The 19711-nt window shown below is 42.4% G+C and overlaps 1 long non-coding RNA gene across 1 annotated transcript; it reads left to right on the forward strand.

The window, feature by feature from the left end:
• Positions 1-8172: 8172 nt before the first annotated feature.
• On the forward strand, positions 8173-8945 carry LOC142741296 (uncharacterized). Its single transcript, XR_012881069.1, has 2 exons — positions 8173-8508; positions 8598-8945. It is a non-coding gene; the product is annotated as an uncharacterized LOC142741296 (long non-coding RNA).
• Positions 8946-19711: the final 10766 nt, after the last annotated feature.

Below are 19711 nucleotides of genomic sequence, written 5' to 3' on the forward strand. Positions count from 1 at the left end.
ATCTCTGAGCTATTTATGCTGAATACGTTCACATCAGGTCTGACCGTCTCCTCTCAGGATGAATAGATCGATTCTTACCACCTCTTTATTCCCTCGAGAGCTGAGCACAGGAGATGCAGCATGTAGGATGTTCTTACTGGTGCAGAGCCCCAGCACCTTATGAGGGTCTTCAGGTTTTTAGTCATATTTATTACAAAGATTATGTATTTTAATATAATATTAATTGTTTCCTCAATGTCACACAGACAGAAATTATTATCTATCAGATGTTCAGCAGCTGCAGATCCGTCCAGATTGTAATAACTAGACACACACTAAACCAACTGTGAGAGATGAACATTACAAGTTCCATGCACCAAGACTGAACCATATCTCCGACTTTTACAATTTATTATGGGTTTTAATTCTATCCCTGATCTCCTGTCTTGGCAGTACTGGGTAAGAGTCTGTCCACGGAAACATTATGAATATAGAAACTACATTCAAAATATAAATAACAATCAAACATTAAAAATATTGTTAAAGCCATACTGAAATATGCAAATTATGTGTGTGGTCATAAAAGCAGCTCACGCCGGGTATATCTATTGTGATGTCACTACTATTAATGATGGTAAATCTATAATTGAAATATGCAAATTATGTGGTCATAAAAGCATCTATTGTGATGTCATAGAGCTTGGGTATATGCAATGATGCTGGTCACAGAGCTGTCACTCAGTTGGATGTGACCGGTAAGTTCTCTATCATTTCTCTATCTGTACCTGACTCTGATCGATCCATTATATTAGGAACATTGAATCCATGTCTTCAAGATATGGTTTATTAGAGGTTGTAATATCTTTTTTTGTTTCATTATACAATTGAATTGCTTAAATATCATAGAAAGAACACAGGCTGTAAGAAATGGCAGCCTACATTCAGCCGATAATAGATTTGCAGGGTAACAGCACATCATTTTGGTTCCCTGCAGCCCTGAGAACTTATTTTGGCTCTCGATTGTAAAGGAGAAATTACAGGATGGTCATATTAGGGGACTGTTATGTAGTAAGTCCTTATATTAGTGTAAATTCCCTAAAAAGAATTCCATAAATTAACACAATGTAATAAAATTCAGAATTTTGATCAAGTAATATAAAAAAAACATGTAAAAGCCATTGAAAATGCCATATTAAGATCTGTAAGTTATAACGAGTGTAGTTAGGTAATCCACCTACACTATATGGCCAATAGTATTTGGACACCTCTCCTAATTATTGAGCCAATAATCAGCTGGATGGGTGTAAAACACGTCGCTGTTGAATTTTGGAGCATGGGAAACATGTTCTGTTGAGTAATAAATCACGGTTCACTATCTGGCCATCTAATGGACGAATTTGCGTTTTGTGCCTGCCCGGAGAATGCTACCTACTGGACTGTATAGTGCCTATTATAAAATGGAGTGAAGTTTGTATAATGGTCTGGATTGTTTGTAAGGGGTTGGATTAAATCCCCATTTTTCCAGTAGGGGTTAATAAGACTTTTAAACAATTGTATGCTTCCAACTTTGTGGTAATAGTTTGGGTAAGACCCTTTCCTGTCCTAGTATGACTGTGCCCCTGTGCACAAAGAGGCTCCCTAAAGACATGGTTTGACAAGTTCGATGTGGAGGAACTTGCGTATCTGCACAGAACCCGGACCTCAATCCCAACAAAACCTTTGGAGTGAATTGGAAAGGCAATTGCGAGCCAGACCTTTTTGCCCAACATCAGTGTCTCAACCATTGGTGTCCATATACTTTTGGCCATATACTGTAGTGTACCGAGTGTATATCTATTGTGATGTCACCGAGCTTAGGTATAAAGTATAGTGCTGGCCAGAGGGCTGTCATTTATCAGGTGGATGTGATCGGTACGGTAAGTACTTTATCATTGCTACGTCTCTAGAACAGTCTCATCTATCAGTCTCTTTATGAATATTGGATTCTTACATGTAATTCTAGTGTTTGTCGTGTTATTTGTGTTTTTTATTTGGCATACTTATACACTAGGAAATTGCTTAAATAGCAATATTGTGGCCTGTCACATCTGCTCCATAGACAGAATGCAGATTGCAGACAGAAATTGGTGTCTGTATTCTGCTGGTAGATTCATAAAGCAACCACAAAGCAAAGAATGTGAATCTCTGGGAACTTATTATCACACCCTCCAGTTTATAACACCAGTAATTCTCATAATAAATGTTTATAAGGGAATTCATATTTATGAATTTTAGGTTTTCTGTCTGTAGACTATACTATTTATATATCAGGTCAATCCTGAATATTAGCTGGTATGGCTATGCAACCAACCTACATCAGGTGCCGCTATTGTGATGTCTTGAGATGAGTCTAGATAGCCGTGTTTCTTACTGCGTCTATGGTAGTATTGGTTTTATTACAAGATTTAAACTATTTGATGTTTGAATCATGTACATAAATAAATGATTATAAGGAGTATTGCTTTTTTTTTATTTTTTATTTTTTTTAGTAATAAAATATTAGTAAGTCCAGGAATAAACAGCCTAATAGCATTCGTCAGACTAAATTGTAGAAGGATAGTGCTAATCCCCTGGAAACGTGTCCTTATTAACAATTGAAATTAATAATTATGTATATAATCATAATAATAATAATAATAACAATAAAAAAGATAACAATAAAAAGTATTTATTACTAACTCCAATTACTTAGGTTCTAAATTCTGGTTATCAATTAATATTAAAAAAAATTCAACCCTTTAAAATGCCATATGGTCAATTTAACAACCAATACATTGTTTCAGCTTCCAAACCTAATACAATGTTATCAACAGGGGCTCCCAGGTCCAAGACCCCAAGTCATGTGATCCTCTGACACTTATGATTGACAATATTCTGTTATAGGAATACCCTATTTAATAACTAATTTTTCCAGCTAGTTTCATCACAAGTAACGACTCCCTAAGGGTATGTGCACACACACTAATTACGTCCGTAATTGACGGACGTATTTCGGCCGCAAGTCCCGGACCGAACACAGTGCAGGGAGCCGGGCTCCTAGCATCATACTTATGTACGATGCTAGGAGTCCCTGCCTCGCTGCAGGACCACTGTCACGTACTGAAAACATGATTACAGTACGGGACAGTTGTCCTGCAGCGAGGCAGAGACTCCTAGCATCGTACATAAGTATGATGCTAGGAGCCCGGGTCCCTGCACTGTGTTCGGTCCGGGACTTGCGGCCGAAATACGTCCGTCAATTACGGACGTAATTAGTGTGTGTGCACATACCCTTATAGTTTTCTGGTCTTTCTAGGTCTTGCTGTTGGATTGACACTGTGTTACTTACTGTGTTGCTTATACGGTTAGCGATTTGTCCTATTTTCGGAGAACTAGAGGCGATTAGTCAAATTCTATCTTGACTGTCTCCTGGTTTTCTACCAAGGACATTGGTGCAGTTTTGCACCCGGGCATTAAACAACCATGCCCTTTTGGAAAAAATCTAAGAAATATCACGTCTCCCAAATTCCTGATGAAGGAAATCTGATGGGAGACATACCAACTATGGAGGAGCCTAACATCTCGCTCCAGAAGTTTTCTGTCATCAAAGATATGGCAGATGAAAAATCCAGCGATCTTAGTCACAGCAAATATTGTGACATTACATCAAAGAACACCAAGAAGAGCGCATTCAGCCTGCTGACCCGCCTGCGCTCCAAAAATATCCGTAAAAGGTATGTAACTAATAATTCTCATACATTGCTCAGATATCCAGAGCTGTGGTATAACAGTCACTAGATCTTTAATTCTCCCCATATCTTCACAGAAACTTTGGCAGCAGCGCTGTGATCGGCGCTAGAGAACTGGATCGCTATTTCCCAGATAGACGGTTGAGACTATATGTTGCCACCTGGAATATGGAGGGAAAGGTGAGAAGTAATGTACAATATTTATTGTGACCCATCAGTGTGCCCGAGCTCAAGTTGGATGAAATGGGCCAGTAACCATGTCTCTTTAGTTTGTAGTTGAATATTACATAGACAGGTTATATTCTACCCTATGTCAGTTGAGTTGGCGCTCTTTGTATACAATATTAATGTTTGTATATTTTGAACAGGATTACCCGCAAAATGTGGAGGATCTGCTGTTACCATCAGATGATACGAAAGACATTTATGTTATTGGCGTTCAGGAAGGATGTCCAAACAGGTAAGTCTTCTCAGGTTGTCTTACACCAGCCTATGACTGCAGATGGACAGCAGGGCGGCTGATACAAATTCTCTCTCAATGCTCTACTTATTGTATTATCACTCCTTAATTTTCAAAATGTATCCCCAGAGGTTATTATTATATGGAGTGTTGATACAGATGAGTTGAGTATCTTAGTCTTGTGTCATTTATTAATATGTAAATCTGAAATTGTGTCTTCTTGTAGACGGGAATGGGAGATAAAATTACAGGAGACCCTTGGACCACACTATGTATTATACCACTCCTCCGGGCTCGGAGTCCTGTATCTCACCATCTTTGTTCGACGGGAACTAATCTGGTTCTGCTCAGGTAAGATTCACATTCCTACGTCTACATAAGAAGTCTTGAATGTAGTCATTAGCTGGAACATCTTATTTAGTTATTAGAATTAGATGCCTAAGAGCTTGGCTCTCAGATTCTTGACTTCTGAGTATTGGAGATCTAAAAGTTCACACCACAGTTACAAAGTATGAAATTATGTTCTAGTAATATTTCCATAGTTTAATTGGAAATAATTGCTATTCCATTGTTGCATGTAGTACTCTTAACCACTGACCCGTCTTTTTGTGTTTAATTTCTTATACAGAGGTAGAGCACACCCATGTAACAACCAGGCTATTCCACCATGTGAAAACTAAAGGAGCCTTGGGTGTTGCCTTCACCGTCTTTGGAACATCTTTCCTTTTTATTAATTCACATCTGAGATGTAAGTATTTACAATATTAATATATGACCATGTACAGTTTTACTTTGTATAAAATTGCTGCTATTTGATAATTAACTGAAATATATGGGATGATATCAAGAGATCTGTACTTATGTTTTGGTAAAAATAAAAGGTTTGTTCCAGTTTGATCAAACTTTTTCTAATCTATCAATCTCATTCTATGTTGTGAGTGGCCAGTAATACAGATACACGCAGGTAGAATTAGTGCAGGAGGGGGTGGCGGCGGCTGGTTTCAGTTGCGCCGCCTCCCCCTCTGAGAGGCAGCAGGGCGGACGGTGCGGCCGTATAATCCCTCACACCCACCCCTCCTCTCCATTAGCGGCGGTGGCGCGCTGCAATGTGTTTTTTTGAAAATAATATGCGATTGGGGCCGCCCATATGATCATCCGCCACTGCTAATATGTATTTTTTTGTTGGCAGTTGGGGCAGTCAACAAGAGGATCCAGGACTATAAAACCATTACTGAGGGTCTCCGTCTGCCTCAAATTATTCCGGAAAGAATCAACTCCAATGCCTGTGAGTATTACTTATGTGGTTGAACCTATGGATCCTTTTATCTCTCTATTTGTCTCCGTTGAGTCTAATGCAGTCATGTGCTATAATTTTTTTATTTATTTTTATTCTACAGTGGACGTCACCAGCCGCTTTGATCGGGTGTTTTGGTTTGGAGACCTCAATTTTCAACTTAAAGAGGACAGAAAAAATGTGGAATCTCTTCTGCAGAAGATCGAAGGAAAAGATATGTCCAGTCTCCTCAAACACGACCATCTGAATGAAGCCAAGAACAATGGTATATTTACTAGTAGACAGATCTCTATCACTCCTCAACCTTCATTAAAGGGGTTCTCCACCTTCTGACAACTGATCACCTATCCACCGGATAGGTCATCAGTATATCATCGGTGCGGGTCCGACACCTGGACGCTGCACCGTTAAGCTGCTCCAGTGGCCTGCGGGCACCGGATGTTATGCCACACAATGCTATGTACGGAGCCGGTAGCAGTTGGCTCCTTACATAGCATAGCTGCCATGATGCATAACTGCAGGTCTGCCTCCTATTCACTTGAATAGGAGCAGAGTTGCAGTACTGCAGCTCGGCTGCAATTCCGTGGCCGGCGCCAACTGCATCCGGCATGTACGTCCGGTGCTCAAAGGCACCGGACCAGCTGATTAGTGCAGGGTCCGGGTGTCGGACCACCACAGATCATGTACTGATGACCTATCTGGTGAGTATGTCATTAGTTGTTAGAAGTTGGAAAACCCCTTTAATACCACAACCACTTCCACAGATTAATACAAATCACTGACATGATGGTTGATATGTTCCCCAAATTCTTATATAGTGCTAAAATTATCAATTGCTCCTTTTTTTTTTTTAATACTGACTACTTTTTTTTCTTTCAACTTAAGGGTCCATATTTCTAGGGTTCAAGGAGCACACCATTGATTTCCTTCCTACATATAAGTTTGACATTGGCACAGACACCTATGATACATCAGCAAAGCAGAGAATTCCATCATATACGGTAAGATATCTTATTTCCAGGTCTACAGAGCTTGAGAGACAATAGAATCCATGGGCCAGAGCACCCATTATATAATGAATCCCCTCCCCCAATGTAATGAATTGTTATTTTTATAGCTGGAAGAGTAATTTCTTATGAACAAAGCTTTCAGTTAATTTTACTTTTATGTAGTGAGTTTGTCATCACAGTTTCCCAGTGTAATATGTCGTTGCCCAGTATGGGTCAAGGATACTTATTTAATGAAATCTGTGTGACCAAGTCAAACCTAAAATGCAATAAAGTCTCAATATTTTGCAATATAAATAAAGTAGGCCCAACATTTAGGTCTGTGTTGTTTTGCAGTTTAATAATCTATTATAATATGATTTCACTAATGATATTTGTTATTTTCATGACCTCTACAGGACAGGGTGTTGTTTAAAAGCCAATGTGAGGGAGATGTGCGAGTCCTGAGATACGACTCTTGCCCTGTTTTGAAGACCTCAGACCACCGACCTGTTTTTGGCATCTTTGAAGTAAAGATCAGGCCCGGTTCAGATGAGTAAGTCATGTTTTCCTCCATGTTGTTGGTATGATACTTTCAGTAGCCGTCATTACTACATGGTCCTTATAGCCAGAGCTCACACTTTGGGGCAGGTGGCTGTACACCTTGGTGACAGTACTGGAGGATTATAGGATGTGAAACTAAGCAAAGTGTGGTTACCTGCTAACATTATCATATGTCTTACATAAATATATTTCTCATTCCAGCATCCCCTTGGCTGGTGGACGCTTTGATCGTAAAATCTATGTAACGGGCATTAGGAGGAAAGGACAAAAAAAGTAGCTGCATCTGTTCATGTCCTTACAGGTAAGAGCTTTGTAGTTGTCTATTATGTTTGCGGTGAAAATGTTCTTCCATCTCTTAGGTTTTCCTCTGTATCTGTAATTTATTTTATCAACTAATTTAACTAAAGTGTAAATAAGTATTTTCAATCTTAAAATTCCAACTCCTTGTATTCAGACACGTTTTCATTTCTGAATGAAGGTTGTGGGCTTTGGGGAACAACTTCCCCAACTGTAAGCATGTATGTAGTATAGTACAATGAGTTTCCTAAAGGAACCTGTCATCTGAATGGATGGAACAACTGGATTTTATGATGCATTAGCTTCTAAGCAAAAATGATGGATACAAGGAACATTGCTATTGATGGAAGACATTACTTGGCATCTTGCAGGACTCCTAAGGAACAGTTACAATCTCCGGGGCATAAAACATCGGAATATTAGAAAGTTCCGGTAACATGCTGAAGAGCACAGCTCTAGTATTCGGCACACAGACAAATATGATTCAAAACTTCTTTCGTTTTATTTGTATTGTATTCAAATGCCATGGGCGGAGTGCAACGTTTCGGTCCTAGAAGACCTTCGTCAGGCACTGGAACCCTGTTGGCGTGGATGTATCCTGCTGATGAGCACTGCTGTTCATATCGCGGCTTACCGCTCGTTTTTGGCGCGGTAAGCCGCGATATGAACAGCAGTGCTCATCAGCAGGATACATCCACGCCAACAGGGTTCCAGTGCCTGACGAAGGTCTTCTAGGACCGAAACGTTGCACTCCGCCCATGGCATTTGAATACAATACAAATAAAACAAAAGAAGTTTTGAATCATATTTCTCTGTGTGCCGAATACTTCTCTACATACGATTGGGTTGGGACCCTATTCGTGCACCTCCTATAGGTCTTGTGCACTCTGAACCAATACCGAGCACAGCTCTAGGTCAGACCCACTGCTTGCATCAACCATCTTCAAGGTTTGTAGTGTGACGCCAAGGATCAATTAAGAAATTTATTTACCTCAAATCACCTTAAAAAGTCTTCTAGATTTTGTGTCTGCTAAGAAACACACATTATAGAACATTAATAGCAAATATTTGTCTTGCAGCATAAACATCAATTCCGCAGTACATCTGGCGAGAATAGCGCTCCCTGTCACCGGAGGAGCCACCATCAATGCTGATAGAAAGGTAAGTTCCTCTGGATGTGTCCCCTCTCTATATTTATCAAGCAGCCTGAATGATCAATATTTAATAGGGTTGTGTGCTTCTCCCCCCAGAACAAGTCAGCAGATATCAACAGAACATCAACACTAATAACAACCAAGGGCAGAATCCGCCATCTTACAAGAATTCCAATGGCGAGACTTAACATTTCTACAACATCTGTCACAGAAGAGACATCAATGTGGTCACCAGGGCATCAATATCACCCAGAAGACCAGGTTCAGAACAGGACAATATGTCATCTCTTCTTGTGTCTGTCGAATCCAGATTTTCCACCCCTAACTGATACTACAGTATATACTGTGACATATTCCGTAGTTTTTGCTGGATCTTGTATTACCGTCATCTTTACCATTATATATTTTGATCCACAAAAACCTTAAATAAATCATTAACATCAATCCATAAGTGTGACTGGTAATTGTTATGTGCGCGGCTGCAACTTACACAATACAGAGTGTATGGAACGTGCCGCCATATGTACTGGATTATATACTTTAGGACAAAGAGTGCTAGGAGATGTAAAACATTGATATATTTGATAGTTGCTTAACCACTTAAGGACGCAGCCTAGTTCGGGACTTAGGGCTCAGAGCCCATTTTTCAAATCTGACATATTTAACTTTATGTGGTAATAATGTCGAAATGCTTAACCCCTTCCCGCTCCTTGACGTACTATTACGTCATGGCAGCTGTATCGTTCGCGCTCCATGCCGTAATAGTACGTCTCGGGAGTAACGGCCGTTTCGGCCGTCCTCCCGACACATACAGGAGCTGTGACGCTGCTGTCTTGTTCAGCAGCTGTCACAGCTCCTACAGCGGGGACCGATCCCTGTGTCCCCGCTGATTAACCCCTTAAAAGCCGCGTTCTATAGAGATCGCGGCTTTTTAGGGGTTAAGCTGCCATCGCCGGCCTGCTACGCGATAGCGGCCGGCGATGGTGACTATGGCAACCGGACACCAAACAATGGCGTCCGGCTATGCCATAGACGGAAGCCTAGTGGGTCCTGACAACGTCAGGACCCACTATGCTTGCTGTCAGTGAGTAGCTGACAGTTCTAATACACTGCACTACGCATGTAGTGCAGTGTATTAGAATAGCGATCAGGGCCTCCTGCCCTCAAGTCCCCTAGTGGGACAAAGTAATAAAGTAAAAAAAAAGTTAAAAAAAGATGTGTAAAATAAAAGTTTTAAAAGTAATAAAAGTAAAAGTCCCACTTTTTCCCTTATCAGTCATTTATAATTAATTTAAATATATAAACAAACAAATAAACTATACATAATTGGTATCGCCGCGTCCGTAACGGCCTGAACTACAAAATTATTTTGTTATTTATCCCGCGCGGTGAACGCCGTAAAAAAAAATATTAATAAACCGTACCACAATCACAATTGTTTGGTCACTTCACCTCCCAAAAAATGGAATAAAAAGAGATCAAAAAGTCGCATGTACCTAAAAATGGTACTGATGGAAAATACAGTTCGTTACGCAAAAAATAAGTCCTCGCACGGCTTTATTGATTGAAAAATAAAAACGTTCTGGCTCTTAGAATAAGGTAACACAAAAAGTGAATGATTGTTTACAAAACGTATTTTATTGTGCAAACGCCATAAGACATAAAAAAAACCTATAAACATCTGGTATCGCCGTAATCGTATCGCCCCGCAGAATAAAGTTAATATGTCATTTATAGCGCACGGTGAACGCTGTAAAAAAAAAAGTATACAAAAACAATAGTAGAATTGCTGTTTATTAGTCACCACGCCACCTAAAAATGGAATAAAAACTGATCAAAAAGCCGCATGCACCCCAAGAAAACTACAATGGATTCCTCAAGGGGTCTAGTTTCCAAATTGGGGTCACTTTTGGGGGGTTTCCACTGTTTTGGCACCACAAGACCTCTTCAAACCGGACATGGTGCCTAATAAAAAAGAGGCCTCAAAATCCACTAGGCGCTCCTTTGCTTCGGAGGCCGGTGCTTCAGTCCATTACCGCCCGAGGGCCACATGTGGGATATTTCTCTAAACTGCAGAATCTGGGCAATAAGTATTAATTTGTGTTTCTCTGATAAATCCTTTTGTGTTATAAAAAAAATGGTATAAAAAGAGTAAATTTCACCTCTACTTTGCTCTAAATTTCTGTGAAACACCTAAAGGGTTCATAAACTTTCTAAATGCTGTTGTGAATACTTTGAGGGGTCTAGTTTCTAAAATGGGGTGTTTGATAGGGGTTTCTAATATATGGGCCCCTCAAAGCAACTTCAGAAATGAACTGGAACCTAAAAAAATAAATAAATGAGGCAATACTTCGCTTCTTACATTATACTGATAATGAGCCGTGCCCACTCCGAGATGACCCCAGTTTTGACCGTTTGTATAAACGGAGACCCCTATTAGACCGTTCCAGTGCCCGGTTTTCCCAAGCATACACCCCCGAGAAGTGTTTTTCTATTGATGAGTCCCTGGTACATTTTAAAGGGAGGGTTCAATTCCGCCAGTACCTGCCAGGTAAGAGGGCAAGGTATGGCGTGAAGATGTATAAGCTGTGCGAGAGTGCATCAGGGTATACCTACAGGTTTAGGATATATGAAGGAAAGGCCACCCCCAAACCAGACTGCATCCTGGACTACAATAGGTACATGGGAGGGATGGACTTGTCAAATCAAGTCCTGAAGCCCTACAGCGCCATGCGGTGTGGTATAAGAAGCTGGCCGGGCACATCATACAGATGGCTTTGTACAATGCGTATGTGCTACGTCGATGTGCAGGCCAGAGGGGAACTTTCCTGGAATTTCAAGATCTAATCTTTAGGGACCAGGAAGGGGGGGCACCCAGTACTTCTGGAAGCGAGGCCACACGCATCGTACCAGGGCAACACTTTCCAGGAGAAGGTCCCCAAACCGGTGGAAAGGGAAAGAGTCAAAAGAGGTGCAGAGTCTGCTATAAGAGGGGGATAAGGAAGAACACAATATACCAATGCGACACGTGTCCCGAAAAACCAGGGCTCTGTATAAAAGATTGTTTTAAAATGTATCATACATCCCTTGATTTTTAATTTACCCTGATGCACTCCGCACAGCTTACCCCCCTCATCTTTCCCTTCTGAGCCCTGCCGTATGCCCAGGCAGCTGATAACAGCCACATGTAGGGTATTGTCGTACCCAGGAGAACCCACATTACAATTTAAGGGGTGTATATCTCCGGTGGCGCATGCTGGGCACACTATATTGGACACTGAAATGGCATATACATATATAAAATTGCAAATCTCACACTGCACCATCTGCTGCGCATTATCTTTTACACAGTACCTGTGGGGTCAAAATGCTCACTACACCTCTAGATGAATGTCTTAAGGGGTGTAGTTTTTAAAATGGGGTCACTTCTCGGGGGTTTCAACTGTACTGGTACCTCAGGGGCTTCTGCACACATGACTTAGCACCAGAAAAGCTCCAGTAGGCCAAATGGTGGTCCTTTCCTTCTGAGCCCTCCCATGGGCCCAAAGGGCAGTTTATCACCACAAGTGGGGTATTGCCGCACTAAGGACAAATTGGGCAACAAAATGGGGTATGTTGTTCCTTGTGAAAATAAGAAATTTTGATCAAAAATGACATCTTATTGGAAAAAATATCATTTTTTTCATTTCACAGCCCAATTCAAATAGGTGCTGTGAAAAAACTGTGCGGTCAAAATGATAACAAAAACCATAAATGAATTCCTTGAGGGGTGTAGTTTCCAAAATGGGGTCACTTCTGGTGGGTTTCCATTGCTTTGATACCTCTGGGGCTCTGCAAATGCAACATGGCACCCGAAAACCAATCCAGCAAAATCTGGACTCCAACAAACACATAGCGCTCCTTTCCGTCTGAGCCCTCCCATGGGCCCAAACAGCAGTTTATCACCACAAATGGGGTATTGCCGCACTAAGGACAAATTGGGCAACAAAATGGGGTATGTTGTTCCTTGTGAAAATAAGAAATTTTGATCAAAAATGACATCTTATTGGAAAAAATATAATTTTTTTCATTTCACAGCCCAATTCAAATAGGTGCTGTGAAAAACCTGTGCGGTCAAAATGATAACAAAAACCATAAATGAATTCCTTGAGGGGTGTAGTTTCCAAAATGGGGTCACTTCTGGTGGGTTTCCATTGCTTTGATACCTCTGGGGCTCTGCAAATGTGACATGGCACCCGAAAACCAATCCAGCAAAATCTGGACTCCAACAAACACATAGCGCTCCTTTCCTTCTGAGCCCTCCCATGGGCCCAAACGGCAGTTTATCACCACAAATGGGGTATTGCCGCACTAAGGACAAATTGGGCAACAAAATGGGGTATGTTGTTCCCTGTGAAAATAAGAAAATTTGATCAAAAATGACATTTTATTGGAAAAAATATCATTTTTTTCATTTCACAGCCCAATTCAAATAGGTGCTGTGAAAAAACTGTGCGGTCAAAATGATAACAAAAACCATAAATGAATTCCTTGAGGGGTGTAATTTCCAAAATGGGGTCACTTCTGGTGGGTTTCCATTGTTTTGATACCTCAACGCCTCTTCAAACCTGGCATGCTGCCTAAAATATATTCTAATAAAAAAGAGGCCTCAAAATGCACGAGGTGCTTCTTTGCTTCTAGGGCTTGTGTTTTAGTCCACGAGCGCACTAGAGACACATGTGGGACATTTCTAAAAACTGCAGAATCTGGACAATACATATTTAGTAGTGTTTCTCTGGTAAAACCTTCTCTGTTACTAAAAAAAAATTGAATAAAATTGAAATTCAGCAGAAAAAATGAAATTTGCAAATTTCATTTCCACTTTGCTTTAATTCCTGTGAAATGCCTGAAGGGTTAAAAAACTTTCTATATGCTGTTTTGAATACTTTGAGGGGTCTAGTTTTTAAAATGGGGTGTTTTATGGGGGTTTCTAATACATAGGCCCCTCAAATCCACTTCAGAACTGAACTGGCACCTTCAAAAAAAGGCTTTTGAAATTTTCTTAAGAATATGAGAAATTGCTGTTTATGTTCTAAACCTTGTAACGTCCAAGAAAAATAAAATAATGTTCAAAAAACGATGCCAATCTAAAGTAGACATATGGGAAATGTGAACTAGTAACTATTTTGGGTGGTATAACCGTCTGTTTTTCAAGCAGATGCATTTAAATTCTGAAAAATGCTATTTTTTGTAAATTTTCTCTAAATTTTGCAATTTTTCACAAATAAAGACTGAATATATCGACCAAATTTTACCACGAACATGAAGCCCAAAGTGTCACGAGAAAACAATCTCAGAATCGCTTGGATAGGTTTAAGCATTCCGACGTTATTACCACATAAAGTGAAATATGTCAGATTTGAAAAATGGGCTCTGAGCCTTAAGGCCCAAACTAGGCTGCGTCCTTAAGGGGTTAAACCTATCCAAGCGATTCTGAGAATGTTTTCTCGTGAGACATTGGGCTTTATGTTAGCTGTAAAATGTTGTTGATATGTTCAGTGTTTATTAATGAAAAATTGCAAAATTTAGAGAAAATGTAGAAAAAATAGAATTTTTCTAAAGTAAAAAATGCATCTGCTTGTAAAACAGATGGTTATACCAACCAAAATATTTACTAGTTCACATTTCCCATAATTCTACTTTAGATTGGCATGATTTTTTGAACATAAACAGCAATTTCTCATATTTTTAAGAAAATTTCAAAAGCCTTTTTTTTAAGGTACCTGTTCAGTTCTGAAGTGGCTTTGAGGCACCTATGTATTAGAAACACCCACAAAACTTCCCGTTTTAAAAACTAGACCCCTCAAAGTATTCAAAACAGCATTTAGAAAGTTTTTTTTAACCCTTTAGGCATTTCACAGGAATTAAAGCAAAGTGGAGGTGAAATTTGCAAATTTCATTTTTCTTGCTGAATTTAATTTTATTCTATTTTTTTCTGTAACACAGGTTTTACCAGAGAAACACTACTAAATATGTATTTTACAGATTCTGCCGTTTTTAGAAATGTCCCACATGTGGCTCTAGTGTGCTCTTGGACTAAAACACAAGCCCCAGAAGCAAAGAAGCACCTAGTGCATTTTGGGGCCTCATTTTTATTAGAATATATTTTAGGCAGCATGCCAGGTTTGAAGAGGTGTTTAGGTGCCAAAAAAGTAGGAATCCCTCAAAAGTGACCCCATTTTGGAAACTGCACCCCTCAAGGAATTCATTTATGGTTGTTGTTACCATTTTGACCCCACAGTTTTTTCACAGAGCGTCTTTGAATTGGGCTGTGAAATTAAAAAGATGAAATGTTTTCCAATAAGATGTCATTTTTGATCAAAATTTCTTATTTTCGCATGGAAAATGCCCCATTTTGTTGCCCAATTTGTCCTGAGTGCGGTAATATCCCATTTGTGGTGATAAACTGCCGTTTGGGCCCATGGGAGGTCTCAGAAGGAAAGAAGCGCTATGTGTTCTTTGGAGTCCAGATTTTGCTGGATTGGTTTTCGGGTGCCATGTCGAATTTGCAGAGCCCCAGAGGTATCAAAGCAATGGAAACCCACCAGAATTGACCCCATTTTGGAAACTAAACCCCTCAAGGAATTAATTTATGGGTGTTGTGACCATTTAGACCCCACAGTTTATTCTCAGAATTTATTTGAAATGGGCTGTGAATTAAAAAAAATGTGTGATAAACTGGGCCCATGGGAGGGCTAAGAAGGAAAGGACCACCATTTGGCCTACTGGGGATTTTCTGGTACTAAGTCATGTATGCAGAAGCCCCTGAGGTACCAGTACAGTTGAAACCCCCGAGAAGTGACCCCGTTTTAAAAACTACACCCCTTAAGGCATTCATCTAGAGGTGTAGTGAGCATTTTGACCCCACAGGTATTGTGTAAAAGATAATGCGCAGCAGATAGTGCAGAGTGAGATTTGCAATTTTCTATACATATATGCCATTTCAGTGTCCGATATATTGTGCCCAGCATGCGCCACCGGAGACATACATCCCATAAACAGTAATGTGGGTTCTCACGGGTACAGCAATACCCTACATGTGGATGTTAACAGCTGCCTGGGCAGACAGCAGGGCCCAGAGTGTAAAGATGAGGGGGATAAGCTGTGCGGAGTGCATCATGGTAAGTAAAACTGGGGTAGATTGAAAATCAAGGGATGTATGATACATTTTAAAACACTTTCATACAGAGCCCTGGTTTTTCGGGACACGTGTCATATTGATATATTGTGTCTTACCCTATCCCCCTCTTATAGCATACTTTGCACTTCTTTTGACTTTTTCCCTTCTTGCCAGTTTGGGGAATTCCTCCTGGAAAGTATTGCCCTGGTACGATGTGTGTTGCCTTGCTTCCAGAAGTACTTGGTGCCCCCCTTCATGGTCCCTAAAGATTAGGTTCTTGATAACCACCTCTTGAAATTCCAGGAAAGTTCCCATCTGGCCTTTACATCGATGTAGTAGGTACGCATTAAACAATGCAATCTGAATGATGTGCACGGCCAGCTTCTTATACCACACCGCATGGCGCTGTAGGGCTTCAGGACTTGATCTGACAAGTCCACCCCTCCCATGCACCTATTGTAGTCCAGGATGCAGTCTGGTTTGGGGTTCTCTGTACTGGTACCTCGTACAGGTACATGGGCACTGGTATGGCCATGTATTGTTGTCAATACAACGACATCTCTCTTGTCCTTGTACTTAACACACAATATGTTGCTGCTAGAATGTGCCCTGCTTCCACCCCTTCTTGTTTGCCCAAGCAGTGTCTTAGGGAGGTGTAATGTCAGGATAGGGAGACAGACAGGTGAGCCCTAATCTATCCGCCACTCAGACCCTGCCTACTTTCACAGCCCGTCCTAGGCGACGGTGTACAAATGGGCGACGGTCCATATGCTCAATATGTGCACGACAGACAAACAAGACAAGGGTACACAAAAGCAAAGGGAAGTGGGGCAGTTGTCCACGGCAAAACCGTGAGCAACAGAGTAGTGGATGAGCCGAGTCAAACCAGGAGTGTACGTGTTAACAAATGCAGAGCAGGAGAATAGTCAGTCAAGCCAGGGTCAATATGAAGCAGAGGTCAATGGTAACAGCAGAAACAGCAGAGCCAGGAAACAAGAGAATCACAGGCAAAGGACAAGCATCAAATGAAGTTATAAGTAGACCAAGGGCGGGAGCTAGAACCGTCTGGCCAGGCTGCGATAGGCTCTCCCACTCCTCAGCCTACCAGCCTGAGTGGTAGCAGATCGAGTCACTCTAGCAGACCTAGACACAGATGCAGGCTTATTAACCACGGGCATTGACACAGAAGCTGTGTCAGGCAAATCCTTCACAGGAGGCCTCTCCGATTTCTTCTAGCAGTGCCGCATGCCACAGTACTTCTGGAAGCGAGGCACTTGAAGAGTAGGACGCTGGTATAAAAATTATCCAGTTAGAGGTGGTAAACCTGGTCCAGCAGTGGGTGCACCAAATCCCACCCAATTTTTGCGTTAACTCCCAGTAAGGGGGGGCATTCTAAGGGCTGAATACTGCTGTCCTTGTAAGTATACCCTGATGCACTCTCGCACAACTTATACATCTTCACGCCATACCTTGCCCTCTTACACGGCAGGTACTGGTGGAATTGAAGCCTCCTGTTAGGGATCTGCCAGGTACTTCATCTAGCTATACTCCTGGGATTAATCAATCCACACCTGAGGCCAGACCTGCTCGACTGACACCATCTCCCACCAACCAGGGTGGCAGGCTCAGGAGTGGGAGAGCCTATCGCGGCCTGGTCTCTCGGAGTTAGCTCCGCCCCCTGCCCTTTATTACCTGCCCTGTGCTCTCCCTCAGTGCTTGTAATTCTTTTGGATTCCTGGCCCCACTGCTGCTTGCTCCAGCCTGCTTCTGCCGTGCTTCTGCCTTGCTGCAGTTCTGCTTTACCTGCTTGCTTGCCCTGGCTTGCTTCTGTCTCCGTGCCTGCTCGGGTGTACTCACTTCGTCCTGGTCCTGACTGTTCGTTCGCCGCCCCGTTTCCTCGTGGCGTTCCGTGGCTACTGCCCCTTCCCTTGCGTGTTCCCTGTTTGTCTTCCTGTGCACTTAGCCAGCGTAGGGACCGCCGCCCAGTTGTACCTCGTCGCCTAGGGCGGGTCGTTGCAAGTAGGCAGGGACAGGGCGGTGGGTAGATTAGGGCTCACTTTCCCTTCACCTCCTTCCTGCCATTACATAATTACAAGCCCTTACCTAGTCTACCATTTCTCCTACGCTGACGCTATCATGGACCCCCTTGAGACCCTGACCCAGCAGATGCAGGGCCTCTCCCTACAGGTCCAGGCCCTGGCCCAAAGAGTCAATCAGGGTGACGCTGCTTTAGTAGTACCCCTCACCTCACCTCTAGAACCCGACCTCAAGTTACCTGACCGGTTTTCAGGGGACCGTAAGATGTTTCTCTCCTTCCGGGAGAGTTGCAGACTGTATTTCCGCCTAAAGCCCCACTCCTCAGGTTCCGAGAACCAGCGGGTGGGTATCATCATATCCCGACTCCAGGAAGGGCCCCAAGAGTGGGCCTTCTCCTTGGCTCCTGACGCCCCTGAACTTTCCTCTGTTGATCGTTTTTTCTCTGCCCTCGGACTCATTTACGACGAGACTGACAGGACTGCTTTAGCCGAGAGTCAGCTGGTGACCTTACGTCAGGGTAGGAGACCGGTTGAGGAATACTGTTCTGATTTTAGGAAGTGGTGCGTAGCTTCTCAGTGGAACGATCCGGCCCTAAGGTGCCAGTTTAGGTTAGGATTATCTGACGCCCTGAAGGATCTGCTGGTTAGCTACCCCTCGCCTGACTCCCTTGACCAGGTTATGGCCCTAGCAGTACGACTTGACCGACGTCTCAGGGAACGTCAGCTAGAACGCTTCAGTGTGCTCCCCTCTGACTTTTCTGCGATTCCCCCCGAGGTCCCGTCTCCTCGCCCCTCCACGGAGGACTCGGAGGTACCTATGCAACTCGGGGCCTCCATGTCCCCTCGACAACGTAGAGAGTTTCGCAGAATGAATGGTCTCTGCTTCTACTGTGGGGACGACAAGCATCTACTGAACACCTGTCCCAGGCGCAAGAATAAGAAGCCGGAAAACTTCCGCGCCTAAGTGATCATCGGGGAGGTCACTTGGGCGCACAGGTATTTCCCGTTAATGTGAAACGCAATAAAATTTTGCTTCCCTTTCAGGTCTCGTTTGCTGGCCGGTCTGCCACGGGCAGTGCTTTCGTGGATTCTGGCTCATCTGCTAATATCATGTCTGTGGATTTTGCTATGTCTCTAAAGATGCCTTGTATTGATTTACCTTATGCCATCCCTGTAGTAGGAATCGACTCAACCCCCCTTGCTAATGGTTATTTTACTCAGCATACTCCTGTTTTTGAACTCCTGGTTGGCTCCATGCATTTGGAGCAGTGCTCTGTACTGGTGATGCAGGGATTATCGTCTGATCTGGTATTAGGTCTTCCCTGGTTGCAGTTGCATAATCCCACATTTGATTGGAATACTGGGGATCTCACCAAATGGGGTAATGAATGTCTTATGTCATGTCTTTCTGTTAACTCTATTTCTCCCCGGGAGGAGGTAAACACGCTTCCTGAGTTTGTTCAGGACTTCGCCGATGTGTTTTCTAAAGAGGCCTCCGAGGTGTTGCCCCCCCATAGAGATTACGATTGCGCTATCGATTTGGTGCCTGGTGCCAAGCTTCCTAAGGGTAGGATATTTAATCTTTCATGTCCTGAACGTGAAGCGATGAGGGTGTATATCCAAGAATGCCTGGCCAAGGGTTTCATTCGCCCCTCGACTTCTCCTGTAGGTGCTGGCTTCTTCTTCGTGGGGAAGAAGGATGGTGGTCTTAGGCCGTGCATTGATTATCGTAACCTGAATAAGGTCACCGTAAGGAACCAGTACCCACTTCCTTTGATTCCGGATCTTTTTAATCAGGTTCAGGGAGCCCAATGGTTTTCTAAGTTCGATCTACGGGGGGCATATAACCTTATCCGCATCAAAGAGGGGGATGAGTGGAAAACTGCGTTCAACACACCCGAGGGTCATTTCGAATACCTGGTCATGCCCTTTGGGTTGTGTAATGCCCCTGCTGTCTTCCAGAATTTTATTAATGAAATCCTGAGAGAGTACCTGGGTAATTTTCTTGTTGTGTA

This window comes from Rhinoderma darwinii, chromosome 2, assembly GCF_050947455.1.
Source record: "Rhinoderma darwinii isolate aRhiDar2 chromosome 2, aRhiDar2.hap1, whole genome shotgun sequence".
Lineage (NCBI taxonomy): Eukaryota > Metazoa > Chordata > Amphibia > Anura > Rhinodermatidae > Rhinoderma > Rhinoderma darwinii.